Source organism: Talpa occidentalis, unplaced genomic scaffold (assembly GCF_014898055.3).
Source record: "Talpa occidentalis isolate TD23 unplaced genomic scaffold, MPIMG_talOcc4v2.1 talOcc4.17, whole genome shotgun sequence".
Classification (NCBI taxonomy): Eukaryota; Metazoa; Chordata; class Mammalia; order Eulipotyphla; family Talpidae; genus Talpa; species Talpa occidentalis.
The window spans coordinates 50545769-50563680 of record NW_023601754.1 but is presented as its reverse complement, the minus strand read 5'-3'; positions in this window follow the sequence as shown (position 1 = coordinate 50563680).

The following is a 17912-nucleotide window of genomic DNA, read 5'->3' as shown; positions in this document are numbered from 1 at the left end:
GGGAAGCCAGGAGACAGCACAAGGGTCCTGCCAGGCGTCCGGGCGCTCGGGGCTGTCTGCGCCCCAGGCCCGCGGGCAAACCCCAGCCGGTGCCTCAGAAAAGGAGCCAGGACGCAGCGGGGCAAGGACAGGCGATCGTGGGGGACGGTTTTCCTGGGGCCGCACACCCTTTGGGACGAGCTCCAGGGAAGCCGGTGTTCCCCACGGGAGAGCCGCAGGCCGCGCGGGCCGGAGCAGGAAGGGGCTCTCGAGGGAACCGGCACCGGAGCCCCTGTCCTGGACACTCCTCCCTGCACCCCCGCCCGGCGCCTTCCTGTGGGGCTGCGATGGGCCGGCAGGCGCCTGGCCGCCGATGCAGGCTGTCCTGAGCGCCAGCGCGCCGGCCTCCCGGGGCCCGCTGTGAGCGCCGTGCAGGTGGTGGGGAGACGCGAGCGGATGCGGCCCCCCCCCCCGGGACCCCGCTGGCCGCCTGGCCGACCAGGTGTCTGGTGTGGACGTGCGAACCCGGCCCCTCCCGGCCATCTCCGGGAACGGGGCGCTGGGGGCCTTCTCGGGGTCGCGTCAAGGGCACGCCGGATGTGCTGTTCTGGGAAAAAGCGCCTCTGAAGAGACTACAGCGAAAAAGAAACAAGCGCGGCCAGAGCCGAGAGAAGGGGTCTCCAGGGCTGCACCCGCGGAGGGCGGGTCACGGGCCCCAGGCCCGGATGGCCGCGGGGAACCGCCAGCCAGGCCCACTCGCCCTGGAGCTGGTGTGGGCCGCGGTAGCAGGCGCGGGGCAGCCTCTACGGGGGATAGGACCCCCAGGAGAAGGGCGGGGAGGCGGAGGGGAGGGGCCCTCGGGCCAGCGGGCTGCCCACCCCGTTTCCAGCCGGGGTCTCTGTCCGCCCTCAGAGTCTTCTCCCCCGTGGAAGGGCTCAGCGCCCCGCCTGTGGCTCCATGTGGCCGCTGCCTTCCCGGCTCCCCATCTTGGCCCGGGGCCCTCCTTGCCGCCTGGCCTCGTACCCACGCGCCTCCCACTGGTGGCTGCTCCCTCCCGGCAGGGAGCCGGTCTCTCCTGCGGTGGCTGCCCAAGGCCTGCCCACACCTGCCCACAAGGGCGGGAGCTCGGCCCCCGAGCCTCTGGGCAGCAGCGGGCCAGGGCCGGGCTCAGGGCTGCGAGGATGGCGGGGTGTGTGGCCGGCAGACCCGGCCAGGGCCCCGTGTTGACCACCAGGCAGGTCCCCGTCCCCACCTCGGGACCCTCCTGGGGGAGGCCTGGGGCCCACCGGCCCTCGGGCTGAGCGCAGAGGCGGCTGCCCTCAGGGGCCCAGCACCCCAGTTCTGAGCCAGGCGGCCTCTGTCCACTTCCTGACACTCTGCACCTCTGCTGGGCGCGAGGCCCGGGCGAGGACACAGGGCGCTGCCAGACTCTGTCTACGGGGCCGGCAGCCCCAGGCCTGCTCCCTGCACACGGGCGCCCTGTGTCGTCTCTGCCGGTGCCCAGCACAGTCGGGCCGTATTTGGGGGAGAAACGACAGAGCGAAGGGACGCGCCGGGGAAGCGACAACACTGCTGCCCTGTGCCCAGCGGGGTTGGCAAAGCTCCCGCCCAGGGAGGTGTTTTCAGGGGGGCCCCAGCAGACCAGGGTGGGGGCCTTCCCACCCCCCACTAGCCCTTCCCCTTCGGAGCCACTACTTGGCTGCTGTTGCCATGGGGAACGCAGCTGAGGGGGGACGGCGGAGGGCAGCACCAGCCAGAATGTTCCGGGCTGCAAATTTGAGTCAGTGTGTGTGTGTGTGTGTGTGTGTGTGTATAGGGGGTATGTGTGGTATGTGTGTGGTGTGTGCTATGGTGTGTATGGTGTGTGTGTGTTGTGCCGTGTGTGTGATGTGTGCTACGGTATTGTATGGTGTGTGTGCGTGGTGTATGTGTATGGGGTGTGTGTGGTGTGTGTGTAGTGTGGTGTTATGTCGTGTGTGTGTGTGATGTGTGCTATGGTGTTGTATGGTGCGTGTGTGGTGTGTGTATAGTGTGGTGTTGTGTGTGTGTGATGTGTGCCATGGTATTGTATGGTGCGTGTGCATGGTGTGTGTGTATGGGGTGTGTGTGGTGTGTGTGTTGTGTGTGTGTGGTATGTGTCTGTTACATGTTACAAGGCGTGTACAATACAAAGTGCGCAGCCATCTGTGACTCACACAGCACAGCGCTGTAAGCCGTGTCACCTCAACACACACAAACGTGGACAAACAAGTACATACCAGGTCCTGCCCTCACCCCTGCCCTCCCCCCGTGGCCGTCTGTCTTCCTTGCGCCGTCTTTCCTTTTCTTTACTATTAAAACTTGGGAGCAGGGCCTCCCCGGGGGCGCAGCGGTTGAGCGCTGGGCTGCGAAGCTGCCCGCGGCCTCTGCGGCGCCGGTTCGATCCCCGGCTGCTTCCCGGCCCCCGGAGGAGGGACCCACGTGGCGCGCAGACCTCTCCTGCCGCCCGCTGCTCCCCTCAGCAGTGTACTTCGGTCCTTCTGCCTGCTCTGCTCCCCGCTCTGGCTCTGGTGGATCCTCTCACCCTCCCGTGCTTCTGACTGTACCCAGTGCTTGTATAAACAAACAAACAAACAAACAAATAAATAAAACATGCCTCTATTTAAAAAAAAAAAAAAAAAAAAACTTGGGAGCAGTCATGGCGAAAACGATCCCAGGAGGCATTTCTGCGCCTTAGAAGCCGCCCTCTGCCAAGCGACGTCGACGACGTTCACCTTTTGGAAAGAAATTCTCTCCTTTGTTGTACGGAATAAAAACGCACTTATTTATAACAACCGTGATGTTTATACGCGGTGCGGACTGTGTGATGACTACACAAACGTCAGGGCGGAAGGCAGGCCTCGGGGACAGGGAGCCTGGGCAGCAGCCGGGAGACGGCCCCGGGGCGCGCAGCCAGCCTGGCGCCGCTCTGTCTGCACAGGGAGGGGCAGGGCAGGCGGCCCGCGGACGCTGGTGCGCTGGCGCTGGGGAGGGCCAGCAAGGAAGGTTCAACCTCGTCCTTTAAGAGGGCCCTGCAGACGAGAGGCCGGCCCCTGGGCCTTCCCTGGCCCGCTGGCGGCTGGGTGGTCTCTCGGCAGCAGACTGGGGCGGGCGGCGGCCGGAGCCCCCCTCCTGGTCTTGGCAGCTGCCTTTTCTCCCGGGGCCGCTCGCAGTGTCCCCCGCGGCCGTGGTTATGAAGTGTCCGCGTGCATGCCCACACGGCGGCCTCCGTGCAGACGGACCTGCCCCTCGACCCCAGTGGGGTTCAGCCCACAGCCCGTGCTCATGCCCCAGGGTTCGCCCCAAGTCGGAGGACGTGGGAATGGTGTCACCCGGGGCGGGGTCTGCCCCCCACATAGCCCCCAGTTTCCGCCCCCACCCACGTCGTCTCAGGGGGACCACACGCCTCCCTGCCCCCCACACGGGGTTGAACCTGCTCCTGGTTGGTTCTGCAGCGCCAGCTGCCCACGGCCCTGCTGGTGGGATCCACCCCTCCCATGGGAACCCCACCCTCTGGTGCGGCCCACGGTGAACATTCTGTGCGTGGGCTCCGGCTTTCTGTCCACACGGCGATCCTTTCCTGGCCTGTCCTCACCAGTGAAGCCAGCCTGGGCTCTCCTCACCAGGGCCCCAGCGCCCGCCCGGACCCAGCTCCCCTCCCAGCCCTGCCAGGCCCAGACCTCTCCCGGCCCTCCCTGCGCGCACCAAGTCCACGACCTTCCCGACACCGGTCAAGGGCACCGATGGCTGAGGAGCCCTGGTGTGTGACGGCAGGAGGGAGGCGGCGCCGCCAGCCAGGGGAAGGGTCAGCGTGAACACAGGCCCAGCCGCGTGACAGCCCCGGGTGCCCGGGGGCCTCGGCGGGCAGGAGCTCGTGGGGAGCAGCACGCAGCGCCCAGGGCCTGGTGGGGCCAGAGTGAGAGGCTGAGTCAGCGCCCGCCCTGGGCTGGCCTGGAACGCAGTGGCGGGCGCGGGCCTCCCTGGGCTGCGTCCTCTTTCTAGGGATGCAGCGGGGCGTGGGGCAGATCTGGCTCAGGCCGGCTCTGGCCGTCTTCCTGGGAGAGTGAAATGTCAGGAAAACGCCTCCCCTGGCCCGGGCTGCATCCTCGGGGCGGGAGGTCTCTGGCCTGCATCTGGGCCTCTGACACCCCTTCTGCACCTCCCCCTCCCCCCGTGTGGCTGCCCACAGCTCCCTGGAGCGGGGCCTGCATGTGTGCCTGGAGGGACGGGCCGGCAGAAGGGACAGGATTTGGGGACCCGCCCTAAGAGGTGGCGAGGATGAACAGGAGGTCGCAGGGCCCAAACCCCTGTGATCTGACTCAGGGTGCTCAGGAGATGGCACGGGGGCCCCAGGACGGGAGGTGGGGGTGTGTCCCACGCCTGGTCTTGGGCTTTTTGCTGGTGCAAAAGGAAGTTTGGTCGTGGAATGCCCGGCCGGGGCCCTCGCGACCTGGCCCAGCCGCACACGTGAGCTGCGGACACAGAGGTTGGACGATGTCTTCCGAGGAACTTCCCGGGGCCTGGGCATCTGCTGGGCCCCAGGCCATCGCTGCTGCCTCGGGTGGGGCCTCCTTTTCCCCAGGCAGCTGCGGGGCTTGCTCTTCAGGCCCAGCAGCCCGGCCCAGGAAGCGCCCCTTGCTGACCGCCAACCAGCCGTGGACAGGACACCCCAGAGCCAGGTGCTGCCTGGGCCACTGACCCGCATGCTAAGTGGGCGCTGGGGCCGGCAGGGGAACCAGCCCCGTCACCTTGCTCCCCTCCCTCCAGGCCTCCACGCTCTCCTGGGGTCCAGCGTCCACTAGCGCGGTCTCCTCCGTCCAGCAGCCCTGGTTCTAAGCCACACTGCGGCCCAGCGTGCTCCTGGGCGGGGCGTGCCCCTGGGCTCCTGCTGCCCTCAGGGAATCCTCACCCTTGCCCCAGAGCTGCGAGCCCCAGAGCCCCAGGGTCCAGCGGGAGGGCGCCTGAGGCCTTGCAGGTCAAGTTGTGCGGGGCTGGTTCCCGCCGTGGGGCCAAGTGGCCTGCGAGGCCGGTGTCCTGGGCGCCCCAGCCCCATGCCCTGAGGATGCCGACCCGCCCGCACATTGGGACCCTCCCTGCGGCCTCAGCTGCGACCGGCCCCCCTGACCCCGGGCCGGTCCGGCGGCCGCTGGGACAGCCCAGGAGTCCTGCTCCTCAGGACCGGGCGGACACCGCGCAGCCAGCGGGCCGAGGCCCCCTCCCCTGCCGCTTCCTCCCCTCCCCGCCCCCACAGCAGCCCCGCAGCCGGCCCCACAGGCTGGGCCCTGGTCTGGGACCAGGCTGACAAGCGGGATGAATTATGTGCGTGGAGGGGAGGCCTCCCCGGCCAAGTGTGCAGTTTCTGAGAAAGCCAGTCCCCCCGGTCTCCGCGCAACCCGGCTTGGATTCCAGGCGGCAACCGGCCCGGCAGGAAGTTCCCGGGGGCCCCCGGGCGTGTGTCCTCTGGCAGCGGCTGGGGGGGCCGCGCGGGGGCTGGCTGGGGCAGCGGCGCCCTCTGACCCGCTTCTCTGCTCAGGCCTGGCCAGCACCTCCGGCTCGGGCCGGGCCCCACCGCGGGAGGGGGGCAGGGGGCTGCGGCTCCACACAGGGCGGGGTGGGGGGCAGAGGCAGGCGCTGGGGCGCCATGCAGACCCCGAGTGGGGGCACAGAGACCCAAGGAGCAGGGAGAGCCGGCGCCAAGCAGGACGCGACGGCTGCTCACAGGCTGAGCTGGATGGCGAGGCGGGGGCGGGGGGGGCGGGGGGGGCGGGGGTCCGTGTCCCCGATCAAGGAGGCCCCGTGCAGACCCTGGGCCTGGACGCTGCCGGGAGGCCGGAACGGGCGGTTTCCCTCAACGGGAGACAAGCGTGACCTCCCAGGCGCAGCGGACAGATGCCCCGGGTGGCGGAAGGGGCGGCTCGGCCAACGGGCCTGCGCCCCAGGATTGCGGGGAGGGCCGTGCTTCACGACGCTCTGGGGGGCCAGCCCCGAGGACCCGCCCCAGGGCCCGTGCCCATGTGCAGGGACTCGGCCGCTGGCTGTGGCACCTCGAGGTGTCACGTGGAGGACCCCCACCCCCAAGCTTCTCCCAGGCCCTGGGCAGCATGAGGCCTGGGGCTGGCGGGGCTGGGGCTGGCCAGGACGCTGTGGGCGGGTCTACATCCCCCTCCGTGAAAGGTTGAGCCTGTGGGGCGCTCAGAATGGGGGGCGGCTGGCCAGACCACAGAGCCCCAAGACTCCGCGCACAGTGGGCTGAAGGTCAGACCCCGCGGTCCCTCTCCAGCCTCCCCGGCCGTCGCCAACGGCGGGAGGGACCGCAGCCTCTGAGCACAAATCAGCTCTTTTCTTATTTTTAAAGAATTGTTCCTTTATTGTAAGATTTTTACCTAATTTATTTTTCCATAGAAGAGCTGGGGTGCAGGCCAGAGGTGTGGGGGTGAGAGGACTCCCCAGAGACAGAGTGGGGAGCAGAACAGGCGGATCTGCTGAAATCCACTGCTAGGGGAGCAGCGGGGAGGCAGGAGGGTCTGCTGCGCCCTGTGGGCAGCTCCCTGGCCGGGGATGGAACTCGCGCTGCAGCGGGGACAGCCTGAGCCTCAGCCCCCGCCCCGGGGAGGCCCGGGAGGCTCCTCTCTGCGACTGCATCTTCCTTCAATTCTCCTCCCTTAAAGTCTCCTCACTTCTGCCCTCCTGGGCGTCTCCCTGAACTGTGTGCCCCACTCTGCAACTCCGTGAGCGTGCTCCCCTGAGCCCAGGCGGCTCCTCCTGCAGAGCATGGAGCGGCCACTCTGAGGGGCAGCCCCGGGGCAGCCTCACCAGGGAGGCGCTGTGCTCGGGCGCCTTCTGTGGGTTTCGTCCCGCAGCCCCGCGGGCTGGTGGGCGCCGCCTTGGGAGAACTCTGGGGTGCGGGGGGAGCGCGCCGAAGGGAGGAGGCCGGACGAGAGCCTGGGTGGGCAGGGCCTCTCTTGGCAGGACAGTCCCCAGGTCCAGCCAGCCGGCCTGCCTAGCCAACGCACACCTGGAGGCCGCAGGGCCCTTGTGTGTGTGGGGGTGGCCTCCACCCACCAGCGTTTGCACGGCGAGGCACAGCCAGGAGCTCGGGGCCGGCCTCTCCAGGTCAGCACGCGGTTGGCCTCCTGGGCCGACCTGCTCCCTTCTCACTGCCCACTCACCCTGTCCGAGCCCAGACCTCCCTGGGCACAGACAGCAGTAAGGGACCCCGGCCTCCTCCTGGCCATGGGGAACTCGTGTGGGCGGTGAGGGCCAGGCCCAGTAGCACATCAGCTCAGCCCCACCCGCCTCAGCCCCTCCCCGCACCCCAGCGGGTCTCAGAGGCCGCCCCAGGCCACCGCCACCCTGGCCAACCCCAAAAATGGCCACAAGGGCAGAGTTTGGTCATTGGAGCATCCAGTTTACTTCTTGAATCTCATGGTCTGGACGGTTCCCCATCCCTGTGCACACCAGCTCCCTGTCCGCCCAGGGCCCAAGGCATGCAACAGCTCTGGAGGGGCCGGCCCAGCACCCTCAGGCTCCCCAGCTGGTGCTCCCTGCACAGCCTGGTGGGCCCTTCCGGGCAGGGCACAGCTGCTGCAGCCCCAGGAGCACCCAGCCCTGGGGCCTCTGGCCCCGCTGCACCCACATAGGGCACAGCTGCGGCTCCCAGAGAGGACTGGGGAGGCCAGTGAGCTGAGGCCTCAGGGGACTGGCTCCAAAGAGGCAGGAGGCTGGGCCAGGCAGCCTCGGGGACCCCAGGTCAAACGCCAAGAGGCCCCGCTTCTGCCCCTGGACGGGGGCACAGGACAGAGAAGCCCTCCAGAAGGGGGCCCAGGGCAGCCGCTCCACACTGCGGGGCCCTGGTAGCAGAGGGGCTGGGGCGGGGGCCTCTCAGCGACTGGGCCTCGTGGGGCCGCAGCCCCGCACCTGGGGGCAGGGAGAGGAAGCAGCGGCCGGGTTGGGGCCCAGCAGGGCAGGCCAGAGCCAGCGGCGCCTCCTGCTTGGCCCCCCGGGGCACCCAACCTCCGTGCACACCGGGGCGGGGACCCCTGCGCCGCGCCCAGGGACCAGGGCAGGACACCCCGAGGGCGCGGGGGCGCGGGAGGCGCGGGGGCGGGGCGCGGGGGCGCGGGGCCCCTGCACGCAGATGGCCGCGCCTGGCGCGCTGGGGCCTGGAGGCGCGCGAACTCTGGCCGGCCTGCGCCGCTTCCCAGAAAGCCCCCCGCGGCCGCGCACATGTGCTGGACCCCGGGCCAGGCCCCGCTCGTTAATCAGCGAGGAATTCCGCGCGGGCGGGCGTGACCAGGCTTATCTGGCGGCGGGGCCAGATGCTGACAGTCAAACTGCTCTCCCGGGCTCAGGCAGGAAGGGCCCGCGGCCAGACGCGCCTGTGGAGCTGGGCCCCAGGCCCTCCCGGAGGCCCCGCCACGTCGGCCTTCTCAGGCCCGCGGCCCTCGCCTGCGGGCAGGACTCGGGCGCCCTGGGGCCCCTCACTGCCCAGGGCAGCATGGCCCAGGCCCGTCCTGGCCACGATGGCCAGTGTCGGGGTGCAGCCTGCGCGCCCCGGAGCGCGCCCCGCCGCCCCCACACGCACGGCGCCGGACCTGCCCTCGGGCCCAAGCCGGGCGGGGCAGCGTCCACGCACAGGGGCCTCCAGCCCCGCCAGGCCCCTCGGGGAGGCCCGCCCTCCCCATCACTGCGGGTCCCCCCGGGCCTTTCGTGAGGGAGTTGAGCCGAGCAGGGCGGCCGTGGGGGCTGCAGGGGTCGCCACCCCCGCGGGGCAGGGCCGCTCCTCTGTTCCCCGCGAAGCCCAGGAATGGGCGGCCGACCCCTGCACCCCAGTTCTCCAGCCGCCGAGGTCCGCGGGTGCGGGGCTGGGAGTGAGGCCAGGGCGCACGCCGGGGGCGGGGCTGCCCTCTTGCGGGGCAGGGACTCCAGAGGTCACGGGAATTGGGGGGCCGGGGGCGCCGCCTCGCGCCAGCTGGACGGCAACTGCGAGGAGGGCGCGCCGAGGACGCGGGAGCCCCCCTGGAATGCGGTGCCAGCGGTGTCCGCTCCACGGGGCCCCCCGGGCTCGGAAGGGTCCAGTCTCAGAAGCCACGTCCCCCTCAGCTCCCCACGCCCACCGGCCCGCGGTGGCCCTGGCCATCCGCCCCCCAGGCCTGCCGCCCTCCGAACCGGAGCCAGCACCCTGGCGCCGCCGCCCAGCCCTGCGCCCGCTGGGGCCGGTGGACCGACCCACGCGCCTGCGCCCGGCTGGGCCTCTCACAGGCCGGCTCCAGAGAGCGACCAGCGGCTCCGCCAGGCGCACCCCGATGGGGAGTCCCGCCTGGCCCGGCCGTGCCCCGTGCAGGTCTCGCCGCGGGGAGGCCGCAGGGCAGGCTGTTAGCAGAAGAAAAGAAACGCTATTTCAGGGAACCCCCTCCCCCCACCACAGCAGTGGAGCCCGAGCACGAGGGTCTCACGGGGGCCGAACTCCACAGTGACCGGCTGAGGGGTGAGCGGAAGCGGGTCCGGGCAGAGGCCTGGTGTGCACAGTTCCACTCCAGGCCCCGCCGCCTGCTTTTATTCATTAAGATTTATTTATCTATGCATGCAAGAACTGGGGTACAGGCCACAGGTGTGAGGGGTGGGAGGACTCCCCAGAGACAGAGTGGGGTACAGAAAAGGCAGATCCACCGAGATCCACTGATGAGGGGAGCAGCGGGGAGACTGCTGCTGGGGAGACAGAAGGGGTCTGCTGTGCCGTGTGGGTCACTCCCTGGCCGGGGATCGAACTTGTGCCGCAGAGGCTACAGGCAGCTTCATGGTGCTGAGACGCAGCCCCTGCCGTGAGAGGGAGGCCCCTGATTTTCCACTTTTGACACCTGGATGCTGGTCTCCACCGTCCTCTCCCACGGCAGCCCCCCCTTTTCTGATAAAGCTTCCCGTGTCTGACGCCAGATGTGCATTCCAGGCTGAGCCTTAATCTCCGTAGGACCCAAACGCAGTGGATTCCCAACCCCCACACCCGCTCCCTCCACCGCGGGCCAAGTCCAGCTGGGTGACCGCCCTGCCCCCAGCCCCGGAGAGGAGCTGGTCCTCAGCTCAGAGGAAAGCAGCGGCTGGGGGCTCCGGAGTGGAGTCTGGTTTTGCATAGACCCCGGGACTGCAGCAGCCGCGACAGGGCGGCCCAGCGACACACATGTGCTGCCTCAGACTCCTGAGCTAGCAGGTCAAGATCTGGGGGCCGTGGGGAGGCTGCTACGAGGCCCCGCTCTTGGCCTGTGGACAGCTGGGCTCTCTCCCTGGGGCGCCCACCCCCTCACGGTAATGCCAGTGCTGGGTTAGGGCCCCCCGAGGGCCCCTTGGCGTCACCGCCCCCTAGAGACCCCGTCTCCACACGTGAGCACATTCAGGGCCCCAGTCAACGATTCAACATGACACACTGGGGGGGGGCGGGGGGCTCGGCCACCCGGACCAGGTCCAGCGTAGACGGGTCGGGGGCAGAGGTGGGTTCTGCTGCGCGGGGCGCTGGCGCGGGAGCTGGCAGGCGAGGGCTGGTCCAAGCACTCTCTTAAGACGCAAAATGGCAGCGGCAGGCCAGGCTGGCTGGGCTGGGTGCGGCCAGGGAGCCGTTGAGAACAGGAGTCCACTCTGGCCTGGACAAAGGCCGGCAAGAAGCCTGTCTGTGTCCGTGGGTGGGCAAAGAGCTTCAGGTGAGGCCCAGGGCAGCCACTCTTGGGGGGAAGGGCCAGCTCGGGCTGCTGCTGCCAGCGGAGAGCCTCCGGGCATCGACCGCCACCCCTCCCGGGCGGGCGGGGTCCTCAGAGGTGTGAGGAGCAGCAGACCCGGGTCTCACCTGCAGCTTCCTGGCCCAGCCCCCACGGCGCACGCGGGGAAAGGCCAGAGCGTACCCAGGTTGACCCCAACCCGAGGGGCCTCTGCCCTGTGCTGGGGGCTCTGCCCAGGCACCCCAATGAGCTCACGGCCAGCACTCTTGGAAAGGTGACCTCGGCCACATGCCAAGAAGGGACGGGAAGGGAGTAAAGTGGGGACAGTGACCCCGAGCCACTCTTGGCCAGAGGACAGGGACAGGAGCTTGGTGCCCGGGAGGGCAGCAGTGGGGACAGAGGAGTGGAGGAGTCGGGTGCAGGGAGGGAGGGGCAGGAAGGAGCCTTAGGGCCTCAGTTGTCTCCCAGCTCCCGCCGGGCCAGGCAGACGCCAAAGGTCAGTGCTGACCTTGCCGAGAGCGCCGCAGGGCACTGGCAGGCGGTGGGCCTGAGTCAGAGGCAGGCCGGGGCAGCGGGCACAGCCGACCCATGAGGATGTGGCCTCTGTGCGCAGCTGAAGCGAAGCCGTCACCGCTGAGGGCAGAGACCCCAGAAACGGGGCTGACGGGCCTTGGGGCCACACTGGCCCTGGACATCACCTTAGGGGGTGGTGGAGCCGCAGAGCGGCTGAGGGGGCGGAACTCACACGCGCTCCCCTTTGGCTGTGGGGTGCGGGCCTGGAGGCGAGGACATGAGGGTGGCCAGGGCCACCCACGCGCAGATGAGACGTGCCGGAACGGGAGGACCCGCCTCCCCACGGGCACAGACTGGGCGAGCTGCGTGGGGCCTGCTGGCGGCAACCCGGCTCTGGAGGACAGCGGGCTCAGGAAGGCCTGGCCGAGCGTCCGCAGGGGGCTGGGGTCAGCAAGCCCACGGGTTCCAGTCGCTACAAGGATGTCTTCCCGCTGCTCCCTCTGGAAATCGCTGACAACTTTGTACGTGAAATGGCGCCATCATTGTACAGAAGGCTGGAGGGCGGGGGCGGGCGCCTCCAGCTCTCCTGCTGCCCTTCCTGGGAGGCGGTCAAGAGGGTACAGGCCGCGGCCACATCCCACCACGTGAGCACCCAGCCCCAGAACGTCCCTCCTCCGCGCTCCCAGAGAACAGCCCGAGTCAGGCCTCCGAAAGGCGCGTCTGGAGCCCCTGAGTCACCCCTGACACGGTCTGGGGTGGGGGGACGCGGCCCGGGTCAGACACGCGCCAGGGCCCGTGGGAAGCCTCCTGAAGGGCAGCGGGAGAGCTGGCGCCGGGCAGCAGAGGCGGCGTCTGCAGAGACAAGTCACGCTGGCGGACACGGCCACTCTGACTCCGCAGCTCTGGGTGCCCGGCCGCTGCGGGGACGGACCGAGAGGGGCGGGTCACGCGCCTCTCCTCTTCCCAGACTGCAAGGTCCAGCCTCGTCCATCGCTCCAGAGCCTCTGCGGGATGGGGTGCCTGGCGCCCCGACGGCCACACCGTGAACACGAGCCTCGCCGTGACGTCTACACCGGCCTGGGAAACCTGACCCCCGCGTGGCTCCAGGGCCCGGCGGCCTTGCGCGGGCCTTGCACCTCTGGCGGCGCTTCGTCAGTCCCCTCGGCACCCCCAGGGACGCTGGGCCCGAGCCCGCCCTGAGGAATGAACGGGCCCGGGAATGTTTGCCCACCGGACTCCCAGCACCTGGGGGACAGACGCCGCCTCCTCCCGACCACTGTGGGGGCGACACTGGCTCCAGCCAGCCTGCGGCGCGCGGCGGGGGCTCGCGTCCGAGGCCAGCAGACGCGGGTAACACCTGAGACTGGACCGCAGGGCCCCGCGCGGGGACCTCGTCCCTCCTGCAGACCCCAGCCGGGGCTCACTGTCACGCCACAGTCCTCAGGTGCCCCCGAGCATGTAGCGGGAAGGCTCCGGCCATCTCCCCACCCCACCCGGCCAGGCTGACGTCAGAGTCCCCCCGTGTTCCCGTCAGGAGCGCTCAGCGTCTGAGTGTCGCCATGGAAACGGCCAAGGGGGGCTCGGAGCCGGGCTGGAGCAGCGGAGGCTGGAATTTTCCAGGTCTGGATGGGCCACGAGTGGACTCGAGACACCAGCCCCGTGCCCGGTTCTCAATATCGGGGGTGACCAACCGACAAAAGAAGTGCTTTGGGCCAGTGGCCCCCTCTTGCGGGGACTCTCCTCCTCCAGGAATGAGGCGTCCCCACACACAGCCGGGCCCCCTTTTTTAAAGATTTATTTATCAATACAAGAACTGGGGTACAGGCCAGTGGCATGGGGGGGAGAGGATCCCCCAGAGACAGAGTGGGGAGCAGAACAGGCAAACTGGCCGAAATCCACTGCTGAGGGGAGCAGCGGGGAGACAGGAGAGGTTGGCGGCACCACGTGGGTAGCCCCGTGGCCGGGGATGGAACTCGCGCTGCAGAGGCTGCAGACGGCGTCATACGTTGCGTCTTAATTAACCCCTTGGGCCACCAGGGAGGCTCTACAGCCAGGCACTTTATAGGGCCGAGTTTCGGGGCACACTCAGGCCTCCCCAAGACGGCCCGGAGGCACCACCCATAGCCGCTGTCCCTTCCCGGCCCTGAGAGGGTGACACCCCCAGGGGACCCCACGCCGCTGCTCCCCGGTGCCAGCAAAATGAGACCCGACCTGTCCCCGGAGCTGCCCCCACCCTGGCCCTGCGTCCCCAGGTCTGCCCCTGACCCTGCGCCCCCACCTCCGGGTCTGCCCCTGACCCTGCGCCCCCACCTCCGGGGCTGCCCCAGACCCTGCGCCCCCGGGGCTGCCCTGCGGCCGATGACGAGCTCGCGCAGGCAACGCGCTCCCCAGAACCGCAGCGCTCTCGGGCGCCCGACACCACAGGGCGCAAGCTGAGGGCCGGCGGGTCAGTCCGCGGCGACCCCCAGCAGCGCGCAAGCGCGCGGGGCGGGGCCGGAAGTGCCCATTGCAGCGTCTGACTGACGTCGGGCGTGGGGCGTGGGGCGTTGGGCGTGGGGCGTCGGGCGTCGGGCGTCGGGCGTCGGGCGTCGGGCGTCGGGCGCGGGGCTGTGCGTCGACCCCCCGGCCGTGTGCGGGCGGGGCCGGCGGGCGTCCATCCGCCGTCGGGCCACGCGCGCCTCCGCTCCGTGGCGTTGCGGGCGGCGGCCTTGCGGGGCCCGCGCAGCTTCGGCCCGGCCGCCCCCACCTCGCGCCGCCCGCGGGGGCTCTGGAGAGGCGCCGGGAGCCGCTGCTGACCGGGACCCCGGGGTGCGTCTGCGGGGACGCGCCGGGCCGTGTCCAGCCTGCCCGGAGGTCGGCGCCCCGTCGCGAGTGCGGCTCGAGGCGGGCGGCCCCGAGCAGACCTCCGGGCGTTGGCAGCGCCCCTCGGCCGGGTTGGCAGCTCCCTACCCGGAGGCCCCCCGCGCCCCGCGCTGGGTCAGGCCCGGCCCAGGCCCCCGCGCCCCCGGGTGTCCTGCTCGCCCTCTGCGGGACGCCCTGGGTGGTCGCGCGGGGGCGGCCCGGGCCCCCTGTGCGGAGCGAGACGGCCCTGGCCCGCGCCGTCGGCGCCGGGTGGACGCCGAGGCGGTGGACTGCGTCCGGCGGAGCGGGAAGGCCGCCGCGCCTCGCGAGCCGTGTTTTCTGTGGGTTCGGCCAGTGGAATCGGGGTTTCGGAGGTTACTGGACCCGTGGGGACTCTCGCTCCTGCCGCCGGGGTGCCCGCGCCCGCCTGGGCCTTGGGGCCAGGCCCGTCCGCGCCCGCGCTGAGGCCTGGGGCGGGTCGCCCTGGTGGGTAGCCCGCGGCGGCCGGGAGGGCTCACGAGGGCCTGGGCCTGGGCCTGACCCGCGGACAGGGCGGCTGGCGTCCTCGGGGGCGAGGAGAGGGTGACCGGGCTTAAGATGGACGCTCTGGCGACCCCTGGGCTCGGCGTGCCGCGTGCTGCGAAGCCGCTTCTCCATGGCGGATCACCTTGGGGCACGCAGGTATTTGCTCCCGGGGGTTAGGACGCTCATGCTCCCCCCTAAGGTTATTTAAATAGTTTTGTTTGTATTTTTCAGGAAACTGTGCATGGCCTTAAATTGTGCAGCTGCAGTTGGTTAACTTGCGTGGCACGGTGCTGAGAGTGTGTTCCCTGAAGGCAGAAACCGGGCTTAGAGTTCTCAAGTGGGGCTCCTTTGGCAATGCGCTGACCCCCCCCCCCGCCCCCCAATCCACAGCTATGGATAACAATGGCCGGGGACCTTCCCTGGCTGTCGGGAGGGTTCCATAGAAATCTGTGCCTTAGCGCAGCACCTGGCAGCACCGCGCAAGCTCCATGACTGTCAGCTGGTGTTATTTTCATGAGGCAGAGTTCCTTCCAATTAAAACAGCTCAGGGATCGTAAAACCCCGCGAACCAGTTAATTCAAAGGAACTGGGGAGCCCTCCACTGTCTTCTAGGCCCTGGAACCCATCATGGAACAGACATTGTTCCTTGAAAGTTGGAAGGAAGTTTCCACCCCCGCTGTAGCTACACTCTGAAGCCACGCCTTTTCTTCCTTTGAGGAGGTGCCCTGATAGACTCCTTTCCCTGCTAGTCTTAATTTTAGTCTTTTTTTCTAAAGACATTTATTTATGCATCCAAGAGCTGGGGTGCAGGCCAGAGGTGTGGGGGTGAGAGGAGTCCCCAGAGACAGAGCGGGGAGCCGAACAGGTGGATCTACTGAAATCCACTGCTGAGGGGGCAGCAGGGAGGCAGGAGAGGTCTGCTGCGCCCCGTGGGTCACTCCCTGACTGGGGATCGAACCCACGCTGCAGAGGCTGCAGGTTGCTTCATAGTGCTGAGACTTAACCCCTGCGCCACCAGGGAGGACCTTAATTTTAGTATTAGAGCGGACGGTCAGTGAGCCTTTTTTGTGAGGGGCCAAGTAATATTTCAGGCTCTGTGGGCTGTAAGGTGTCTGTGGAAATCGCTCAGTTGTGGAGTGAAAACAAGCCCACGTAGCATGTAAACATGGCTGTGGCTGCACCCAATGAAATTTTATTTATGGACATCGGATTCAGATTTCATAAACTCTCAGTGTGTAAAGAAACAATTCTTTCAATTTTTTGGGCCATTTTACCACTTCAGTATATTTTTGTGAGGCCTGTAAAGGCAGCGTGAGGACCCGGCCGGCAGGCTGCACGCTGCTGACCCCGTCCACGGAGTCCATGACCCAGACTGTGGTGCGCGCTGGAGCTGCAAAGACTGGGTTGTGACACGGACCCGTTGGATGTATTTGGGCCCATCAGTTGCCCAGCGCTGACTCTCGTCCTCTTCACTTGCCAGCGGGCGTCACAGCAGCCTCTCCTGACTCTCCCTCCTGTCGTTAGGCTGGCAGACAGCGTGTGGGGGGTTTGTACGGTGCTGGGAGGCGGTGAACCCCGTCCCGCCTACCTCCCGTCCTTCTTTTGGGCATTGGGCAGTGGAGTAAGTGCTGGAGGGCAGAGCTGGGTGAGCTGGCTTCGCTCACGGCCACTTACTGGCCATGCGGCTTTGGGCTGGTCACTCACACGCTCTGTCCTACCCTTTCCTCATCCTTGACGTGGGGCCTCTGGCACCTGCCTCAGACAGTCCTCAGGAAGATGAAGGGAGTGAACCTACTGCGAAGCGCTCTGAAGAGCTCTTGGCATGCAGAAACCCGGTGCTACCTCATTTCACTGTCAGACAGAGTGGGTGTTGAAGGTGCCCGCGCTGTTGCCATGAAGGGATTGGAGTCTCGTCACTGGCGGGTCTGATCTAGACAGAGAATTCCTTGGTCCTTGGGAGTGTGGAAGCAGGTGCCCACACGGCAGGGGCTGAGCGCACATTTGGAAGAAACCGCTCCCTTGCCCCTCGTCAGGTTTCTGTGATCCGCCCTCCTTTCCAGAGCAATCCATTTCAACGCGGCTTTCAAATGAACAGCGGGAGATGTCCCCAGTGTCGGGGAAGAGGTCAGGCACCTGGCAGGCTGCGGCTTGCTTCCTGCCTCTGCCACCTCCTAGCGTGTGGCCTGGGACAAGGCAGTAGTAAAGTTTAGGTAAGAAGAGCACGAACCTTGTGGAGTCACGAGGATTAAAATAATCGTGCGCACAAAATGCTTGGTGCCAGGCCTGTCCCACTGTAAACGTTAATAAACAATCGCTGCTGGGCCTCCATGGTGGCACAGGGGGTTAAGCACCGCACTATGAAGCTATCGCAGCCTCTGCAGCACCAGTTCGATCCCCAGCCGGCCAGGGAGCTACCCCCAGGGCGCAGCAGACCTCTGCTGACTTGCCCGCTGCTCCCCTCAGCAGTGTACTTCAGTCAGTCTGCCTCTTCTGCTCCCCACTCTGTCTCTGGTGAATCCTCTCCCGCCGCTGCATCTCTGGCCTGTGCCCCAGCTCTTGTATGCATAAATAAACAAATCTTTAAAACAAAAAACAGTCGCTATTACCTTTATCACTCTCCAGGGCTTTCTAAAAGCTAGACCCTTTTGGGCTTGCGAACCGTTTCCTGGGTCACTAAATGGGCAGCCTTCCCTTTTATCCTAGGCTTGGAAATGTTTAATCCTATTACCACAATTATTCATTCTGCGCAGATTGCCCCTATAAGCCTGTTAGTGGTCAGACTGTCTTCTCGATGAAAGGGGGTTGTTTGGGGGAGAGTTTCACTGTGCTGACGCACACGACTAGAGACATACAGAGACCAGGGTCCTTTATTTATAGCTCCCACAGATGTACCTCCCGTGTACACATGTATATTGAATAACTCCCCTGGCATAACTCAGGTACTGGACAATCAGCCCATTTATTTTATTTTAATTTTTTTAAAAAAAGATTTATTTATTATTTATTTATTTTATTTTATTCTGGGTACAGTCAGAAGCGCGGGAGGGTGAGAGAATTCACCAGAGCCAGAGCGGGGAGCAGAGCAGGCAGAAGGACCGAAGTACACTGCTGAGGGGCGCAGCGGGCGGCAGGAGAGGTCTGCGCGCCATGTGGGACCCTCGCCGGTGGCCGGGGATCGAACTGGCGCTGCAGAGGCTGCGGGCAGCCCTGCAGCCCAGCACTCAACCGCTGCGCCACCAGGGGAGGCCCTTTATTTTAATTTTTTTTGAGATTTATTTATACAAGCACTGGGTACAGTCAGAAGCACGGGAGGGTGAGGGAATTCACCAGAGC